Raw genomic sequence first — 19,478 nt, 5'->3', positions numbered from 1 at the left:
CTCTCCTGAGAAGGGGCAGCAGCAGAACAGACAGTAGCAGCAACAGCAGCAGTAGTAGCATCAGCCATCCAGTTCAGCCACTCAGGGTGTGCTTCAGGTGAAAATGGAGGTGAAGGTGGTAGAGGCCAAGGCAGCTGGGGTGGGCAAGGCACCTTAGGCTCTGGCAGTGATGGTGGAGGAGGGGCCCACAGGCAGTGCAGACTCCTTCCACAGGCTGTCCCCCAACCATGGCTTGGCAGCAGGCTGGAAAGGAGTATAGAAACTGGAGTGTATTGCTTGCGCGCGGTGCTGGGGTGGTGCAGTGCAGTGTAGTGTGGTGGGCCCCTCCCAGGGGCGGGGCAGTGGCATGCATCAGAGGACCCCCCCATGGGGGGGGGCAGCAACAGCAGCAGCCCAAGGCAGGAAGGGGTGTGGCCAACTTACCCCCAAAAGCTCTGAGAACAAGCTAGCAGTAGCTAGAGGCAGGAAGGAGCCTGGCCATCTTCTCCCCAGAAGCTCCTGAGACCAAGCTAGCAGCAGCCTGGGACAGGAAGGGGCATGGCCAACTTCCTCCAAGAGGCTCCTCCCCAAGAAGCTGCTAAGGCAAGTAGCCCTAAGCTGCTTGGCAGGACAGGTTTTTATACTACTGGGGCCAGCATAGGCGCTGGTCCCAGGCTCTAGCTCCCCCTGACTGCATATCTGGGAGGAGTAGGGCAGGGGTTTTCTTTGCCCCAAGTGCCACAACTTGCCCCACACCAAAGTGCATATCCAGGCATGTGCACCGAGGCAAAAATCCCTGGGACAAATTTGTGCTGCTCCTATCTGAGCTACTGCAAGTGCACGTGCCTGCATGTGTGGATGCACCCATAATGTCTTTACATATTGTAACAGAATGGTTTCATAAGGTGAAAGCAGCTGCAAGTGAACAGTAAGCATTTAGACTCATTTTTTTAACATAAGATATAGGTTGTAGTGGAATCTCTGGGCGGGGGTTGTGTTTTTAACTGATTACTTAAAATAAGATTTTGTACCATCTGGAGGGCAATTTGTCTAATTGTACTAACTTGCCTGTGGTACTCATGTGAATCTCTTGTTTTGTGATAAGAGTATTCACAATTGGATATTATTTCCATGGGTGCTAAGAGGATTGTTTTGCACTTATATAATATTCTTGGATCCATAAGGGTTATTGGAATGAAGACAATTATGGTAAATTCTATTTTTTTAAGTAAGGTAGCTTAGTCTCACTGTCTCTAATTCTCAAAAGAACTGTTCTTTGCAAAAAGAATGTGTGTGTCACATCACTGCTTTGAAAATCTCAGTGTGACTATGGGAATTAAATGCTAAATTCTTTCCTTTGTTAAAACAGAAATTGGAAAGAGGATTGATGTAATTATTTCCCAAATAATGTAACGGCAGACCTTAAAAGTTCCCACAGTTTTACATAGCTGCATATTTGAACTACAACTGGCTCTAGTTTTACTGGTACTATGAATTCACTTCCAGATGCTCTAAATTCACCAAAACATTTTAAGCCTGAACCAGTCATATCTAAGATTTTTTTATATGTGGGATGGATTCAATCCAACAATCACAATTTGTTCCTATTGAACGGCCATTACATAATATACATGGAGCATATGAGTGATGTCTTCATTATATCCCAAGTGGAAAACTCTCCATGACACACAGTCTTATGAAAAATTGCAATCATTTGCATCCACACTGGTTAGATCAGCAAAGATGGTAACACTGAAAACAGCAGAAAGACTACTCTCTAATCTAACTAGTTTCTCCAGGTCAAACTTCTACTTAGAACTTCTCAATATACTGATTGAAAATGGAAATCAAATCCAGTAGCATACATACAATCCACTTAAATTTAGGTACACATCTTTTCTTTCTTGGAAAGTAAACACTGAGGCCTACCATTAAGCTATCTACACATAGCTAGAATATCCTACACCAGTGGAGACCAACCTTTCAGGGAGATGTGCCGTGAAGTAGCCCGGCACCATCCCTGAGTCCCACCCCAAGGCCCTTCCCCTGCCCACTCTGAGGTTCTGCTTTCTACATCCTGTGCTCCCTGGCTGATCTGATGCTGTGCTTTCTCCTTCCTGTCTGATCTTCTGCTCTACTTTGTGCTTCTTGCCCTACCTGCCACTGCCTGTCTCCGCTCCAGTCTGCTGTGTACACAAAGGCTGGCCATGCCACTTGTGCAGGTTGGCTACCTCTGGTGTACATGTTGCAGGTGGATTTTGGCAAAGATGCTTCCTCCCTCTCCTGCACCCTCCCCCCCCCACCCCCCGCCCATACCTTGCTGTTCAGATGATCAATAGAGGGCTTAAATCTTCTGTTCCACTAAAGTTCACCTTTTTTTTAGAGAAAATAAAAAGGGACACTTAACACAGCCCTAACAGCCTCAGTTTCAATTTGCAAATGTATTAATGTTATTTTTGGAACTTGCTGGAGAAATTCTGATAAGCAAAAATGAATTATCTGTGGAGACTAATTGAAAAGACAAGAGGTGCCATGATTGTTAGATCACAGGCCCATCTAGCCCAGCATTCTGTGTCTATGAGTGGTACACAGTAGACCATAAAGGGAAAAATATTTAGGCATGACCTATCCAGACCAAACCATCTTCCTTTAACAACCTTGAACATTTAGAGGTCTAGGAAATTCTAATTTGGAAACTACAGCCCTCTCACTATATTTAACACTCACTGATGGATCTATCCTGCATTCCTTGCCAATAAGTTCCATAAGTTAATTCACAGATTTCATAGACTTCATAGACATTAGGGCTGGAAGGGACCTCGGAAGATCATCGAGTCCAGCCCCCCGCCCAAAGGGCAGGAAGTCAGGCTGAGAGCCATGAGGCTCTTTAGCCTGGAAAAGTGCAGGCTCAGGGGTGATCTGATGGCCACCTATAAGTTTATCAGGGGTGACCACCAGGATCTGGGGGAATGTTTGTTCACCAGAGCGCCCCAAGGGATGACGAGGTCTAACAGTCATAAACTACTGCAAGACCATTTCAGGCTGGACATAAGGAAGAATTTCTTTACTGTCTGAGTCCCCAAGGTCTGGAACAGCCTGCCATCGGAGGTGGGTCAAGCACCTACATTGAACACCTTTGAGAGCAAATTGGATGCTTATCTTGCTGGGATCCTATGACCCCAGCTGACTTCATAGATTTCATAGACTTTAGGGCTGGAAGGGACCTCGGAAGATCATCGAGTCCAGCCTCCCACCCAAAGGGCAGGAAGTCCCTATTATTATATTCTCTATCTAAATTTATTATTATATAAGCCTCTATCATACTCCCTCCCCCCATCAATCTGAAGAGTCCGAGCCTATTCAATCTCTCCTTAAACCTGTCTATGCTTCTGACAATCACACTTGCCTTTCTCTGCCCCTTCCATCTCCAGAAAGATAAAAAAACTGCACATAGTATTCAAAGTGTGGGCAATACCATGCATTTATACACTGGCATGACATTTTCTGTTTTGTTTTCAATTCCCTTCTCAATAATACCTAATATGTTATTTGTCTTTTTGACTGGTCCTGAATGCTGAGCTGCTGTTTTCAGAGAAACATCTACAATTCCATGACCCTTATTTGTGTAGTAACAGCCAATGTAAAGTCCTTCACTCTGAATGTGCACCATGGGTTCTTGCTTCACTGTGCATGTTCACTTATCAACATTGAACTACATATATACATTTACCAATTTGTCATTCACACAGTTCTACTGAGAGATCCTTCTGCAGTTCTTCACAGGCATTTTTTTAGGGCAGGGTTAGCATCCTGAAACTATCCCCCACCCTCCCCTAAGTTTCCAAATAACGTATATGTTAAACAGAACAAATTCCAGCACAGAATCTTGGGACACTCTATTCCTTATCTCCCCAATTTTGATAATGATACTCCATCATCCTTTTGATAAAACCCTACATGGTCTCTTCCTAAATTGCTAGCTTGGCTCCTCAGCCATCTAGGCTCCTACTATATGTGGTTCCAGTAAAGTTTATTGCCTCAGGTCAAGTGCCCTGCTGGAGACTCTCCATTTTCTTTTCCACACAAAATGAAGTTACTTTTCTTTTCCCAGTTCTATTTTACATTTATATTATCACAGACACCACATCTCTAAACACAAGCAGATCTTACTATACAGTGGGCATATCTACATATGCAAATGGTGCAGAGTAGGTTTACTCTAGAGCAAACCCATCCCAGGCAGGTATCTAATATGTGCAGGGTTACAGGAGCAGATCTGCTGCTCCTGGCAGCAGTTTTTTTCACCCCCTCTGGCCCTGTACCAGTCCCCTGCAGAAGCCATGGGGACCTCTAGGCTCCCCATGGGTGCTAGCTCAGGGGCTGGAATGGAGCACAGGGCCAGAAAACAGCTGTCTCCTGGTGGGTGCTTGGAAATTGTTCCCTGCTCCCAGGGGGCACTGGAGCCCTGATGGGGACAGTGTCCACTGCCTCGGCAGCAGGGAGTTCCTGACCCAGGCTCCCCAGTTGGCCAGAGGGGATTTGGAAAGAGCTTCAGGGGAGGGGCACATCCCAGCCCCCTGACCTGATCCACCAGTGGGGCAGCACATAGTGAGCCCCCAGCTGGGTGGGGATTCCCTACCTCTGCTAGCTGCACAGTGGATCAGGGAAAGGGCTGGGACCTGCCCTCCCCTGCATCTCTTTCCAAGTCTGATGCCTCAATCACCCAACTGAAGCACAGGGCTGGGACCTGCCCCTGACTGGGACAGTTCCCAGCCCGCACTCTATGATCATGGTCCCAGCTCCAGCCTGTTTCCTGCCCAGCTCTGTGATTGTTGCTCCAAGCCTATTTCCAGCCCCCACTCCACAATCACGGAGCTGTGGCTGGGAACAAGCTCCCTGGGCCCTGCTCTGTGATTGTGATTAGGGAGCAGGGGCTGGAAGCTCCCTGCTGCTGGGGCACTGTCCCCACCCGGGCTCTGGTGCCCCAGCAGCATGCAGATCCCAGGGACAGAGAGCAATCTCCTGCCCCCTGCTGCTTAGCTGACCGGAAGCAAGTTTGCTCCCAGCTGGCCATCTACACATGCCATACACCACAGTAAGTAATTGGGAGTAAATTTGCTACTTGTATTTACAGGTCGCAAATTTACTCATGATTAGAGCCTATTACTGTGCAGTAAGCATCTGCATGTGGAGACAGTGACATTTACTGTGTGGTAATTTGTTCTAATCTTGTGTAGATGTGCACAGTCATACAGCAATTAGTGCACTAAGAAACATCACATGCCCAGGGAATTTTCAGTGTAAAAGCAAAATTGTCTCTCATTGTACATACCCATGCATAGAGGCACACAAGCAAAACTCCCCTTAGGAGTTACCTATGAATGGGTGCAGGAATGCTCTTTGGGGAATGAGTGGAAAGAGAACTTCACTGTTTCTCTCTCTCCCTCCCTTCCTTCCCCACCACCCCTGCAAGGAACACACACACAGACATACAAGGCTGGGTTATTGCAGAATAAAAAGATATCTTTATCTAGAAACAGGGATAATGTGGATTACTTCCTTCAAGGAGAAAGGGAGACCCAGAAACCCAATTATGATATTCCCAAATTGTCAGCTATGTGGTAAAATGCAGGGGCAACACAAGTACATCCTTTTCTTTGTTATTTAAATACTGCAGTAAAGTCTCAATCTAGTGCTGAAGGAGATTTATGAATTTGTATCTGCATTTTTCATGTCTACCCTATCCCAGACATAATGTTCAGTATCCTGTCTGTTTACCAGAACATGACAGGCAGAGAGTAAAGGAATGATACAATCGGCATTTGTGCACCTGAAATAGCAAAGGAGCTTCATGCCCTCAGATTCTTGTGATCTAGTCACCTTTCTGAAAGGATAAAATTTAGTCTCTATTACAGCTGAAATTTTGAAAACTTGACATTTTTCTAGGCTCCAAGAGGTGAAAATAAAAATAGAATACCTTTTAGATAAGTGAAATGAAGGTGCCAATGTTGTAAACGCATTTATTTGGCTTTTTAAAAGCTTAAGGAAAACATAAGGATTGATGTTCAAAGTCATATTTGAAAGCCCTAACCTAAGTCTGGCAGCTACCCTTATTAGCTGCTGTTGAGAACATTACAGAAAAATAAAATATAGAACAGTAACAGTAGAGTGAGAAAGGGATTTTACACTACTCACTGCCTCCCCCCTCATCTTGAAATCCTTGTGCTTATATTACATAAAACATTCAAATGCCTTGTCTTTGATTTGAGGAACCCACCTATTATCCAGCTACCCATTTAATTTTCTTCTTACTCATTCAACCTTCTTCTTCCATTCCATCACTGACACCATCTTTGATGTCCCTTTCTTTGGCTCCTCCCATTTCCCCTTCCATGCAGGTCCCTGTGCATGGAACCATCCTGAAATCTGCCACTCTTGCACCGCAGCCTTCTATACAAATCCCCTGTAGAAGTGTACCTCATTGCTCACTGACATGGCTTCTCCTCCCCATGCTACATCCCACAGAGGGAGTTAGGCACCTGACCCAAGAGCAAACCCACAGCCTGTAAAATGAACTACAGGGAAGACAAGAAGTTAGGTGCCTGGAAGGGGGATTCACAACAACTAAAACATTGACCATAGAAAAGCCTAAAGTAGCCAATAAGAAATGCTTTTAAAAAGAGCAGAAGAGGTGGGGAAGTGAAAAAATTATCCAAAATGTTCTGTTAGGTGTCTTCCTTCAGCTACAAGCTAGGCACCTCTACAAGACTGGGCCTTGCAACCTGAAATCCTGCTGAGCTTGAGTAACCAAGTTAACCTTTCAGTAAAAATGACTAGTTTGCTGTTCTCTTTGAAGTGTGGGCAGGCAGGATGGAAGGGAGTGCCACTGGCCATAGCTGTCTCTAGGGGGTGCAAGGCCCAGGGCAAATGGCCAGAGCTGGCGGAGCGGGGTTTGGGAGGGGGATGAACAACTGGAACTGGCAGTGCTCAGCAGCGGTGATTCATGGTGGCTGTGGCAGGGCCTATATGGCATTGACCGTAGGGCGTCCCAAAGCGCAGGGCTCGGGGCAGTCACCCTGATTTGCACACACACATACACACCCCCGGGACAGTCCTGCCATTGGCTACCATATTATATTACTAGCCTAGAGGTAAGTATAGTCACTCAGAAAAGGGAGATTGAGTTCAGTGCCCTCCTTAGCTACATCTGTATTTCACCTACATCTCCTGCCTCTCAAAAGAGTGTCCTAATTCCTGAGTTATGGGAGTGTGCAGAAAAGACTTCAATATTCCCAAGGCCAAAAATAGGGAATATGACTGGTTGTTAGGACACTTAACTGAAAAGCAGCCCTGGGTTCAACCCCTGCTCCCAAGACAGCCTATATGTTTTACCTTAGGTAGTCATTAGATAACACACACACACAAATAATCCTGACAGCAGGATCTGGAGCTCAGGACCTTCTTCCTCCTAAGTAAGTGCACTGACTAGTAGGCTACAGAATTTACTGCTTTCTTACTTGTGCTCTATGATGAAATGGGCTGTGACTGGTGTTTTGCACTGCACTGTGTGCTGCTGGTGTGTTAGGGATATTCTGAGTACACCTACCTTAGAAGACTGAGAAACACTTGGCTTGTGGATCCCAAAGAGGCTTGGGCATGAGATAACTACCGAGCTTCACAGACTTGACAAGATAGCAGTTTACAACATAGCCACCTAAGGAATTTTACTGATCCAAAGCCCCTCAAGGGCCTGGGGGCAGGGGAGGACAGCACTGACTGTAGAGGGTGGGTGGGAGAAAGGAGCTGCAGTTTGTGTGCTTAGACTACATTCTTTTTCAGTCCTTTTACAGATCTGGGTCAGTGTCCTTAAACTACTAAATACAGTACATCAATATAGATGTCACACTTTTAGTATTCCCTGACACCTCAAAGTGCAACTTCAGTTTCTTGCGTCAGCCAGCCACTCTGGCTCTTCCCAGCAGTGCCTCAATAGAGGGGAATCGTCTTCGTCCAGCCCAAGCTCTCACTAAGAAAGCAGGTTATACCTGTGGACCTCTCACAAAAACTCCAAGTTCCCACCAAATCCCCTACCTGCCTGTTCCAGCGACCTCTTGTCAATGTTTACAAGGTCCCAGGGAGTCCCTGCAAACCTCTAACAATCCTGCTGCTTCTTCTGTTTTAGATTCAGGTTCCACCTGCTTAATCAGGTTTAGCGGGGTAGCACCTGCTCATACTCATATGTGAGTTGGACATATTTTGCTTTAAAAAGCCACATTCTCCAGTATGTACACTCCCTGAGTGCTCTTATATGCATGCCAAGATTATCAATTAATTTTATTGAGGGTTATTTCCTCTGAAAAAAAGAAGGCTGAGGGGGAATTTGATAATAGTCTTACAATGCATGAAGAGTGGTTATAAAAATGGTGGTAACAAAATTCTCTTTGGATGTAGGGGAGAAGAGAGGAAATAATAGTCTTAAAATTGTAACAAGAGAATTGAGGTTGAATATTAGGAAGAAATTTCTTATTCTGCAGGTGGTTCAACATTGGAATAGATTATCTGGGGAGGTTGTTGAATCCTCAGCACTCTGAGTTTTTAACAGCATGTTAGACAAACTATTTATTGCCTTGAATGGTTTAGAAACTGATTATCCTCCTTTGAGCAGAGAGTTGGATGAGATGACATCCTAAGGTCCCTTTCATCCCTACTTCTTTATGATCCTATCCACATTTCTGTTTACTAATTTTTCTCATATTTATTCTATAAATGTAGATCATTGGTTCTCAACCTTTTTTAGACTCAGGGCATTCATTGTCAGACTCAAGGCACCCTTCAGGAAATGCCACCACTTCACTTTCACTCATTTTTTACTACTGAAAAAAATAGAGGGTTTTGTTTCTGTTGCAAGGAAAACAGAAAGACCACAACAGGTTTCTGAATTCTTTTTTTTTTAACATAATGGATTTGAATTTAAATATCTGGGTTTATCTTGTGCATCACATGAAGGTGCTTGCACACCTAACAGTGCTAATATTGAACAGCATCTTGCAACACCCTTTAAAGGATCTCATAGCAAGCCATGGCACCCTGGTTTAGAATCACTGATGTAGATCATAATTTATCCAGTGTGGGGTTCACCTTCCCTCTTGTTGTAAAGAGCATCTACAACACTTTTGAATGATGGCAAAAAAGGGAAAATGATTTATGCACTTGGAAATATTTTCAAAGCTCTGTCAACATTCTTAAAATTCATCTCACCTTAGTGTACAAGAGGTAAATTTTAAATTCTACTTTTAATCTGCATATTCAACTTTTTTTCCCTCTACATGTAAAACTTTAATGCATTGTCCTCCTTTCCCAAGTATGGTAATGTATAATCTTCATGTTACTTTAACAATGACAAAAATAAATGAGTCACAGGTCATTGCCAAAAAATTGATACACTTGACGGTTCTTGTCTTTCATACAACTTTTTGTAAAATAGAAAAAATTTTCCAAAGGCCAAACAAACATTTTGAGTTTAAGAAGTACAAAGGTTAAGACATCTGCAAAAATCCGTGGTGTTCTATGCTTTAATCCTTTTAGTCTGACAACTATGGTCTTCACCTTGACCCTGGCATTTAAACCCATAGGCTTTTTGGTGTCCTAAGCAAACTTTCTTTGACAGCTTCCCCTTCCACCTAAGTGTTATTGCTAAATGCCTTGTCAGAATACTTTAAGTTCTATCCATTTTAGGCAGACAGAAGACAAACATCTGTCAGCTCATTTGGATTGAATCAGCCAACCCTGCTGCAGAAGAATAAAATTTCATATAAAACCTTGTTTCTCTGCTGTACATCATAGCAATATATTTCACAGCAATGGTAAGAATGAAATACAAGCCCATGTTAATGAGCAATATGGGGTCTATGACACATAACTCAGATGTCCTGCTTGTCTCCAATAAAACATGTATGTTTTAGCTCCATGCTAAAGGTCACTTCAGTTTTACAAAATGCTCGAAATATTAGAACCCCAAACCAGACAGCTCAGGAGTAACCTACTATAAACACACTGAAACATATACTCAGCATATATCTGTCTCCTAGCAACAGGGCAGTGTACTTTCTAAAGATCGGTCTTTTTACTTATGAAGGCTTATAAGGCCACCCACTGGCTGTTTCTTATTCCTGCAGGATGGTGATCAATTGTTCTTAATGTCTGAAGAAAACAGAACAATAAATAACAGGTTTTAACTACAAGAAGGGAAATTTAGATTAGATCCCATAATGTGCACAGCTATGGAAGCATGTTTTGGAGGGTTAATACATGGTTAAGAACTTAACTGAGCACTTGCCATTTCCCTAAGCTAGATACAGGGAAATGGGGAGAGGGGGAAGGGAAGGGAAGGATATAGGAATGAAGGACTCATACATGAATTTTACTCTGAAGTAATTCTGTCAGAAACTGCTACAAAAATGATAGCTATAATAGATATACAAGTGTTAAGCTTATGCCATGCAACAACTACAAGCACATTTATTTATAAACAATAATAAAAGTGAGAACTTTTGGCATTCTGGAATTGGAAGAGCCTTCAACACAGGCTTTAAAAATCGGGAAAGAGAGACAGAGAGAGACTAGCAACCAACACATGTATCTATAAAAAAAGTATTTAAAGTGACTTGGTTCAAATCACTTCCATAAACTATACATAATTAAAAACCCTATGCCTGTCATGCCATCCCTACTATCTCTACAGCGTGAGGAAATAATGCAGGTATTTATTGTTTAGTTTTATTTATTACTTGTAATGTTGTGAGGTCCCAGCCAGGATTTGAAGCCTTGTGCTAGATATTAGAACAAATTCAGAATAATGGACAGGCCCCACACAACGGAGCTTACAACATAAACCAAGATAAACAAGCACTAGGAAAAAGGTGCATAACATAAGGGAAAGCTGCAAGAATTGGGATTATACATTTTAGAGATGAGATGTGAGGACTGATATGGGCCTGGATAACAGCCTTTAAATCCAGAAATGGTTGTTATAAAGAGAGTGGTGATCAATTGTTCTTAGCATCCAAAGAGAGCAGTACAAGAAATAATAAGATTAAGCTGCAATGAGAGATTTGGATTAGATGTTAGAAAGAGTTTTTTGTTTTGCTTTGGTTTGGTTTTAACTGCACATCCAATTAAACACAGGAAAAGATTCCATTGTCTCTCTAGGTAATCTCCTTCACCTGGACGTTTGTTAAAATCAGGCTAGGAAAATATTTTTCTGGGATAGTTTATACAGGGGTGACTGTCTTAAGCAGGGGATTAGAGTACTTTCGGAGATTCCTTCTAACGCTCTTTTACTGTGATTCTGCAGCATACAAAAGATTTGAGGGCAAAGCGTGGCAAAAGATCCTGCTAATTCCATGGTTTTTTCATGAGGGAAAGGGGGGCATAGTTCTATTTTTATACATTTAAATTAAAAATTTAGGATCAAGTCTCTTCGGCCTGGTGTACACTGTCCACATAAACTTTCTGTTCGTTTGTTTCTTTGTTTCTTTGCCCAGTTTACATGCCACCCTTCCCAAAAGAGGCTCAAGGTGGCTTACAATAAAGACATAGAGCAATACCTTTAGAAATAATATGTAACTGAATGTCACCGGGCACTAAGGTGCCTGCTCCTGTAACAGCAGAAACTGCCTAGGGAGCCAGCCCTAAGAGCTAGACGGAGGCCCACAGGTGCAGGTTACTATGGCAACAGGCTCATGAGTAAAGTAGCCTGCACCTGTACCTGGTCAGCTGACCAGAAGAGGCAGGGCCCTGGGCAAATATAAACCCCAGGGCTAGAAATAGAGACTGAGTTCTCTGTCAGCAGCCGACAAGCTCACCAGAGGGGCTTGGCTGCTTGTTCTACCTCACATAGGATTAAGGGGCTCCAGGAGCTCACCAGAGAGCCTGGTTTATAAGGCACTTAGTGCTGGGAGAAGTTTGATGTTTTAAAGGGACAGAGCACACCCTGAACTGCTTATATTATGTTATAGCCCAGAGGCGCAGATTTTAGTTGCTGTTTGACCAGTGGATTGGGCTGAGGCTATTGGGGAAGGAGGAGACCTCACTGGGGACCCACTACAGTGTAGGGATCCCAGCGCCAGAGAAGGGTGCAGCAAAAGGGGGTGAGTGCCAGTGTGGGGTGCAGAGACAAGGCTGTGGAGAGCCCAGGGAGGACAAGGGGCCAAGCTATAGCAAGGCCCAGGAGAGACAGCGTCAATACCATCTGCGAGGCTTGGGGCATGGTAAAGGGCTGGTTTTGGAGCCATGAATCTAGCCCATAAGGCTGAGGGTGTCCCGTGAGGCATCCATTTTGAACAGGCTCCAAAAAGGGATCCAAGAACCCACGTGGTTCAGCGGGGTCCAGCAGGACCGTGTCCAGACAAACTCGGGGGCAGCCTCCCAGTTTACAAAAATTACCAGGAAGACGTGGCGGGAGAGAAAGAGGGTGCTGGTTGGGCAGGATTGGCACGATCAAGAAGCCCTAGGGGTATCATGGCCATCCCTGGGGACATCATCCTGTGATGCAGAACAAAATCCTCAGACAATGACCCAAAACTTAAAACCCACCTGCTGAAAGCCTGCTGACTTCTGCAAACTCATCTTGGCAGGGGAGGATTAGTGTTCATTGTGTGATGCAAGGATTATGTTACATGATATTTGGAGATCTGCCTTTGCATTTTTAGTTAATTTTATAGGTTATCATTTTGAAAAGCTGCTATTGTCTTTATTATGAGCCAGCCTGTACTAAGATAAAGAAGTGTTGCATTGACAATTGTTTTCTTGGAAGACTCTCAACTGAAAAGTCACAAGATCCTGTGGAGTTCAGATGGCATACTTTGGAACTGATATAGGCCATATGGTGAGACATATGCTGCTTGTTTCCTGAGACTACAGTGAGAGAATTCTGCCAATTTGCTTTTGTCACCCCCATGCAGTGGGTCTGATCTAGTTGACTGGGAGCTCATTAGCTCAAAGCTAATGCTGAGGTAATCATCACATTTTGAAAGGGAGCTGCCTGTTGAGTAAAGAACTAATTGATTCCAATTCAGGTACCAGCACACTTGGAAACCCTCCAGTTACTAAGTGACTCTTAACAGCACCAAGGCCCAGAATGTTTGGAGACCCTGAATCAAACATCTTCCTGAAAAGGGACTGATATGTTTCTACCTCATTGTCCCAGTTTGGTTTGAATATGGTAGAAGGTAGAATGCCACAGAAGGGTTGAAAACAGGGTGAAGGAGGCAGCTATTTGTCATTAAGCTTAGACCTTCTATTCCAGTGCAAGATTGTCCTAACTCTGGTAGCCCAGATACTAATTGCCTGTTAAGAAACTATAAATAAGCTCTCTGGGACCTTTCATGGCTTTCAAAGGTAGATATGGTAAACTTGTCTAGTCATCCTTCAAGTCACCTAATTTTATAATTTACTGGTCCTACCTGGTGAATAAATTCATAAGGAGAGCAAAAATCTTGATAACTGAAGACTTAGAAGCAATCCACTTCTGTGCTGAATTGACACAATAAGTCTTTGGGAGAGCCTCCCTTGCATGTATGGCTAGTGTTTCAAGTCTCTTGCAATGTTAAGGACATTAGAAACTTGGTGCACCCTTTCTTCCCACATTTTGCACAGCAGATGTAAAAATCATTAAGATTGCCTCTTAATCCTGGAGTGCAAATGAGTAAAACCCATGGATAACTGGCACACCTTCCGAAGTCAGATAAGGTGAACAACGAATGAAAGTGGCTTAGGCAACTTTTTTTCCTTAATGTGATTCTTAATATTAGACTAATGCAGAAATCCAGCCAATGTATGGCATGAGCTAAGTCAAAGATTCAGCAGACCATGAATTGGGTTTAGATCTCAGTGGTGTCATGGCCTTTTTTCAGGAAGTATAAGCACTCATCCTAAATTTCAGTGTATCCTCACCATTCTTACAAGGTCTTTCCCCCATTTAACCGCTAAAATGCCTCAGGCTTCGCATAAAGAAGCAGCCAACCCCAGCCCTTCTTTCTGGTCAGCCACCCAAAATGGCCAGGCCTATTCTTGCTAACTTCCTTCTCCACAATTCACAAATACAGTGCAGTAAGGTCAGTGAGACTCACAGGCTCCCATTTACTCCCGCATTGCCAGCAGAGGCCCTATATACCATATCCACAATGTATTTATTTGGGTTACACTAAACAACTTCTAAAATAACTATTTTATTTCTCTCTCAGCTTCCTGCAAGGAGCAAGATGTGAATTATAAGAACATAGTCCATGCATATAGTGGTAACTGCTAGAGATTATTTATTGAAAAAAAAGCTGTCAGTTGGAAATAGCATATATGACAGAAAATATTACTGCAAAAGTCCCCTTGAATCTGTGACCCTATATCCCATGCCCAACAATGTGTTTTCATAAACCCCAATGGCATTTCATTGGCCTATTAGTGCTGAACATTTCAGGAATTTGTGGTCATGAGTAATATCGTTCTAAGAGTACCTTTCATCTTAAGGAAATAAGAATAACCTTCTCACTTCTTCAGAGGTTATAACAAATGACTCTCAATAGGCAGAGAAAGGAAAAAGCAAATCCTAGAATATAAAGAGGCCTTTCAAGTAATCTTATATACCTCTGTGATAAAGTTAAGACCCAAAGCAGGACAAAGCATGCATAAACTCCAGATCTATAAATATGACGAGATTAAAAACCAGGGAGAAAATGAAAATAAGCACAATCCTCTGCTGGAAAAAAGATCTAAAGGATTTCTCTGTTCCAAATATGTGAATGTTATGGGAGAGTATAATGCTTTTTGTTTCAACCTTGACGCTCTTCCAGAGGTCTGTTAAAAAAACATTCTGTGATGTTAGAATTCTTTTATCACTTTAGTTGTCTTCTACAGACTGAATTGCCAGCCAAATGTTAAATAAATTACTTTATTTTCTGGCATATTTCGCATACTGTGAATTCTCAGATTCTTTTTTTTTTTTTAATTCTTTACATTCCACCATGGATTCATCAATAAACAGACCCTTGCTTTCCAAAAGTAAAGCTAAAGCAACTGTGATTACAGATTAAAAATACATAGTTGCTATGTTTTAACATGGAGAAATATAACTTTGTGTTTCTAACTTCAAAAGGATTACTTTGAGTCTTGGATAAAATTTCTGTTTGTAGTAGACTGGCGTTATTTTGTCTAATTCCATGTATTCATCACTAGGACAAATGCAGGGGTCAAAGAAGTTTTCAGAAAGGTTCAACATATTCTTTTAAAACAGAGTGGGTGGTACATTTGAGAGATGGTAAGAAATGGTGGCTTTCTTACAGCCTCATCCAAAGGCCAGTGAAATCAATGACTCCCATTCAACAGTCTTTGGATCAGGACCTATTGTTCCAGTTCTCTGAAGTACTGAATGAATACTTCCTACCACATGCTAGGCAGCAAGCTTCCAGCTTCCCATGTGGGTGCTCAAAACAACAGAGATAATGGGTCATGCCTAGATAGAAAGAAAAGGGTCCTGAATGGCCGCACTTTCATAAGCTGTTGTCAGTAAAGAAAAATTGGGTACTCAGTATAAAGCTAGTTTAACATTTACAGGTATGAGTGAGGATTTAACTATTCAGAAAACACCATCTTTGGCTGCTTATCTGGTAAAATGTCCTAAAGTAATTAAAACATCAGATAGATTATGTAGGGTACAGTCTTGATAAAAAATGAAAAACAACCCGATAGATGGGAAAAAATTGTCAGATCCCAAAAAAATTAATTCAGGAAACTAGTTAAAAAGGCAACTGTGTGATATTTGAAAACTTTTTATGGTTTAAAAAATTGACTACATGTACAAGTAGAAAGCCATAGTCCCAGCTCCTCAATGCTCTGTGTGTGTCACCTCAGTTAAAAGAAGGAAAAGAAATCTCCTCCGTAATGAAAAGCAGCCAACATCTTATTATTTAAGAAAGAGCAAATGCTTCTATAAGGAATTTACCAATCAGTTTGGTGAATGCAAAGGTTTTGATTGCCACAAGCCTGATCAACACACATGGAGCATTTTAGCCTTTGGCAATTGCACAGAGCAAAATCCTGCAAACTGTACTGTATGTAGATCCCCATTTGGATCTCTTCCTCATACTGGAAAAGGGGCCCAGGCTCACAAATCAGATCCTCAATTGGCTGGTACTTTGGAAAATGTCTGTGAGTTAAAAGCTCAATTAAGTTTCAGCACAATGCATAAAGAACACTTTATATTTCCCAGATTGTGGAGGATTTTTTAAAGCTTGATAAGCTGAATCTTTCTTTGTTTATGTGTACTGGGGATGTAGAAGTACTTCTAAGTACCTCTTCACCCTAGATTCATAGATTCCTAGACATTAGGGCTGGAAGGGATCTTGGAAGATCATCGAGCCCAGCCCCCTGCCCAAAGGGCAGGAAGCCAGCAGGGGTCATAGGATCCCAGCAAGATAGACATCCAAATTTCTCTTGATGGCATTCAAAGTAGGTGCTTGAACCACCTCCGGCGGCAGCCTATTCCAGACCTTGGGGGCTCGGACAGTAAAGAAGTTCTTCCTTATGTCCAGCCTAAAATGGTCACGGAGGAGTTTGTGACTGTTTGATGAATTCCAGAAAGTGAAATTTAAGTCCTATTATGTATTGCATAGAAACACCTCTAAGTATAACAGTATATAAAACAGAAGTAATTCTTTTTTTATTTTTTTGAAGTGAAAAAATTGTTTAAGAACAGAATTTTGGTTAAAAATGGAATTTCCTGTAATTTTCTACTTTTTTATTTGACAGTTTGGTTTTATCTTTGATGGCAAGGTTTTTCCTGTCACTGCCACTTTTGTTTGGTGTGGTGGGATTTTTGATGACTGAAAATTTCCATTTTCAAAGAATGAGATTATTGAAAATTAACATTTTGATTAAAAATAAATTTTGAAGATCAATGAAAAAATGGACATTTGATTAAATCATTAAACTAGCTAAAGGAAAGTGTGACTTTTTTGAACATTTGATTATTTGAATGCTTTGGGGTTTAAAGAAAAAAATTGACTACATGTGCAACTAGAAAGGCACAATCCCAACTCCTTAGTATATTCTGCACGCTCCCTATCATCTCAGTCAAGATGCATAATTGTAACAGCACTTGAAATACTTTGGGCTTTCTTTCTAAAGATCATATGTGGAAATTTAAAACCTTCAAAGAATGTGAATAGAACAGAAAGGAAAAGCTATTAGAAAAACATATTTTCTTAAAAGAATTTGACCCATTGTAATAATGCATACTCTGTTATATGGGCCACATTCCAAAGCGTAATATAAAAGAAGCTCTCATTGCAAAATTAAAATTGTTGTATTTATAAATTTATAAATAAGAAGAAGTAGGGATTACATGCATATTGTTTCTGACCACAGTATTTAATTGTTCCTTCCCAGAATTGGCAGTATTTCAGTAATTTATTAAATGTTTATATATAATACTCAAAATCATCCCAGATTCTTCAAAATATAATGTATGATGTGTAAGTGTAGTATATTATTTGTTGCTCTGAATTGGGATTCCAGCCATATGCATTCAGGTGTCCATTTCATTTTTATACTAAATATATAAGAAGAATTTTTCTTCCAGGGTAGTTTTTGTTGTTTCTTTTTACTTTTTCTTTTAATCAACTAAGAAAGGCTGGACAAGATCCATCACATCTGTAGAACACAAAAGCTGTTACAATTTATCCATTAGTTTTCAAAGTTGCTATATATCAGAGTTTTGATTACTCTATGGAAAAAAATACTTAACAACCGTTATCATTTACTGTTTGCATTGATCAGTTTAAAATGTTACCAACATTGACAGCCACTAAGCAACCAGCTATAGTCCAGATAAGGAAATATACTCTCTAATTTATTGTTTTAGCTTCTCTGAAAGATCATAAGATAAATTAGATTTTGCAATTACCTTCAGGCATGGCACTGACATTTTCTGTTATCCTTAGAGCACTTAGAGTGGATGAAGAAAAGTCAATGATCAGTAGTAGCTATGTCATCCAAAATCTAATTACTAGAGCAGAATTTAAATATATATGGTTCCTCCTCTGTTTGCTGAATTTCCTTCCTAACCATAGGCATCTTATAGCCTTTTGCAATTTAAGACTTGGACATCAAAAAATATTATGTAAATAAGATTTTTCCTATTTTCACAATGCCTAGAAACTAACAACATTGCAGAACAGAGGCTCATAAGCAAAGAGCCTAAGCCCCTTTAAGCATGTAATCTCTTCTGTATTCAGACTTTGATTCAGCAAAGCTGTTAGGTATATACTTAACTGTGATCCTGCATTTAAGGACTCACAGCATGTCAGTGTTAGGTGTGGAATACAAACCCCTGAATCAGAGACCCTGTACAATGCATGGAGAGGGTTAGGCATCTCAGAATGGGATCCAAAACAACTTGCACACTCCAGTCAGCAGGCTCATCAGGCAGTGACATAGACCTAGCCAATAGGAAAGGGTTAAATGCTGCACCAGATTCAAGAGCTGCAGGGAGATGCATTGGTCCATCTATAGTCTGGAACACTCTCCTGGTTGTAGGTATCCATGCCCCTTCTTTGTAAAACCAATCTAAAGTTACACTTAAAAAGAACAAAAAACTATCTGGAGGAGCTATGCCCATTTAATGGTCAGAGCACTTACACAGGCCTGTAAATCCAGGTCCTATGTCTGCCTGAAGTGATACAAATCCATATCTCCCCTCACCTAAGAAAGAATTCTACCTACCAGGCTAGGCCTGCTTTACTCTTCCTGGAACTGAGCCACTGTGCAGAAAGTAGTGAAGATTCATAATTGTGATTATGAATGAATCAATGAAAGATCTATAGAGCAATAGAGAGAGGCAATGGACAGATATACATTTTAGCCACTTTAAAAAGGGAGGGAAAGAAAGTCAGACTGGTTTTGGGTTTTTTTTACACTTTTATCGCTACAGAATCCTGCAAATGTAATGGTTGCATCCTATCAGCCCATAGCAATATCTTTTTATCTAAATAAATTGTGACATCTGTCTATACCCAAAAGAGGGAGCATTAATGTATTAGATTTATTAGTATTATTATTTAGATTTATATCCAGCTGTATATATATATGGTTTTCCAAGTCCCTGGCCACACACACATACACACACACACATATCAATGCCCTTTCCAACAAAGTCTTAGGGTGCTCATGGTGAGAGAGAAAAACAACATAAAAAGCAAATGGAAGAGCATAAAACCAAATGCAGTCAAATATGAACCCAAAGCTTCTTTAACAGTATCATAGCCTAGCCTGGCTTGCTAACTGTCTGCCCAAATAGGACTGGCTTAGAACAGGGGTTGTCAACCAGGGGTAACCATGCCCCTGGGGTTACTTGGGAAGGCCCCAGGGGGTACACAGCAGTGGCATGGAGAAGTGGGGGGCACTTCCAGTTTTACCTCTGGCACTTCTGGTTTCACTGCTATGCATGG

Source organism: Gavialis gangeticus, unplaced genomic scaffold, assembly GCF_001723915.1.
Source record: "Gavialis gangeticus isolate Ggan-Ray unplaced genomic scaffold, GavGan_comp1, whole genome shotgun sequence".
Taxonomy (NCBI): Eukaryota; Metazoa; Chordata; order Crocodylia; family Gavialidae; genus Gavialis; species Gavialis gangeticus.
The sequence above is the reverse complement of the archived record's forward strand: the minus strand, read 5'-3'. Positions refer to the sequence as shown.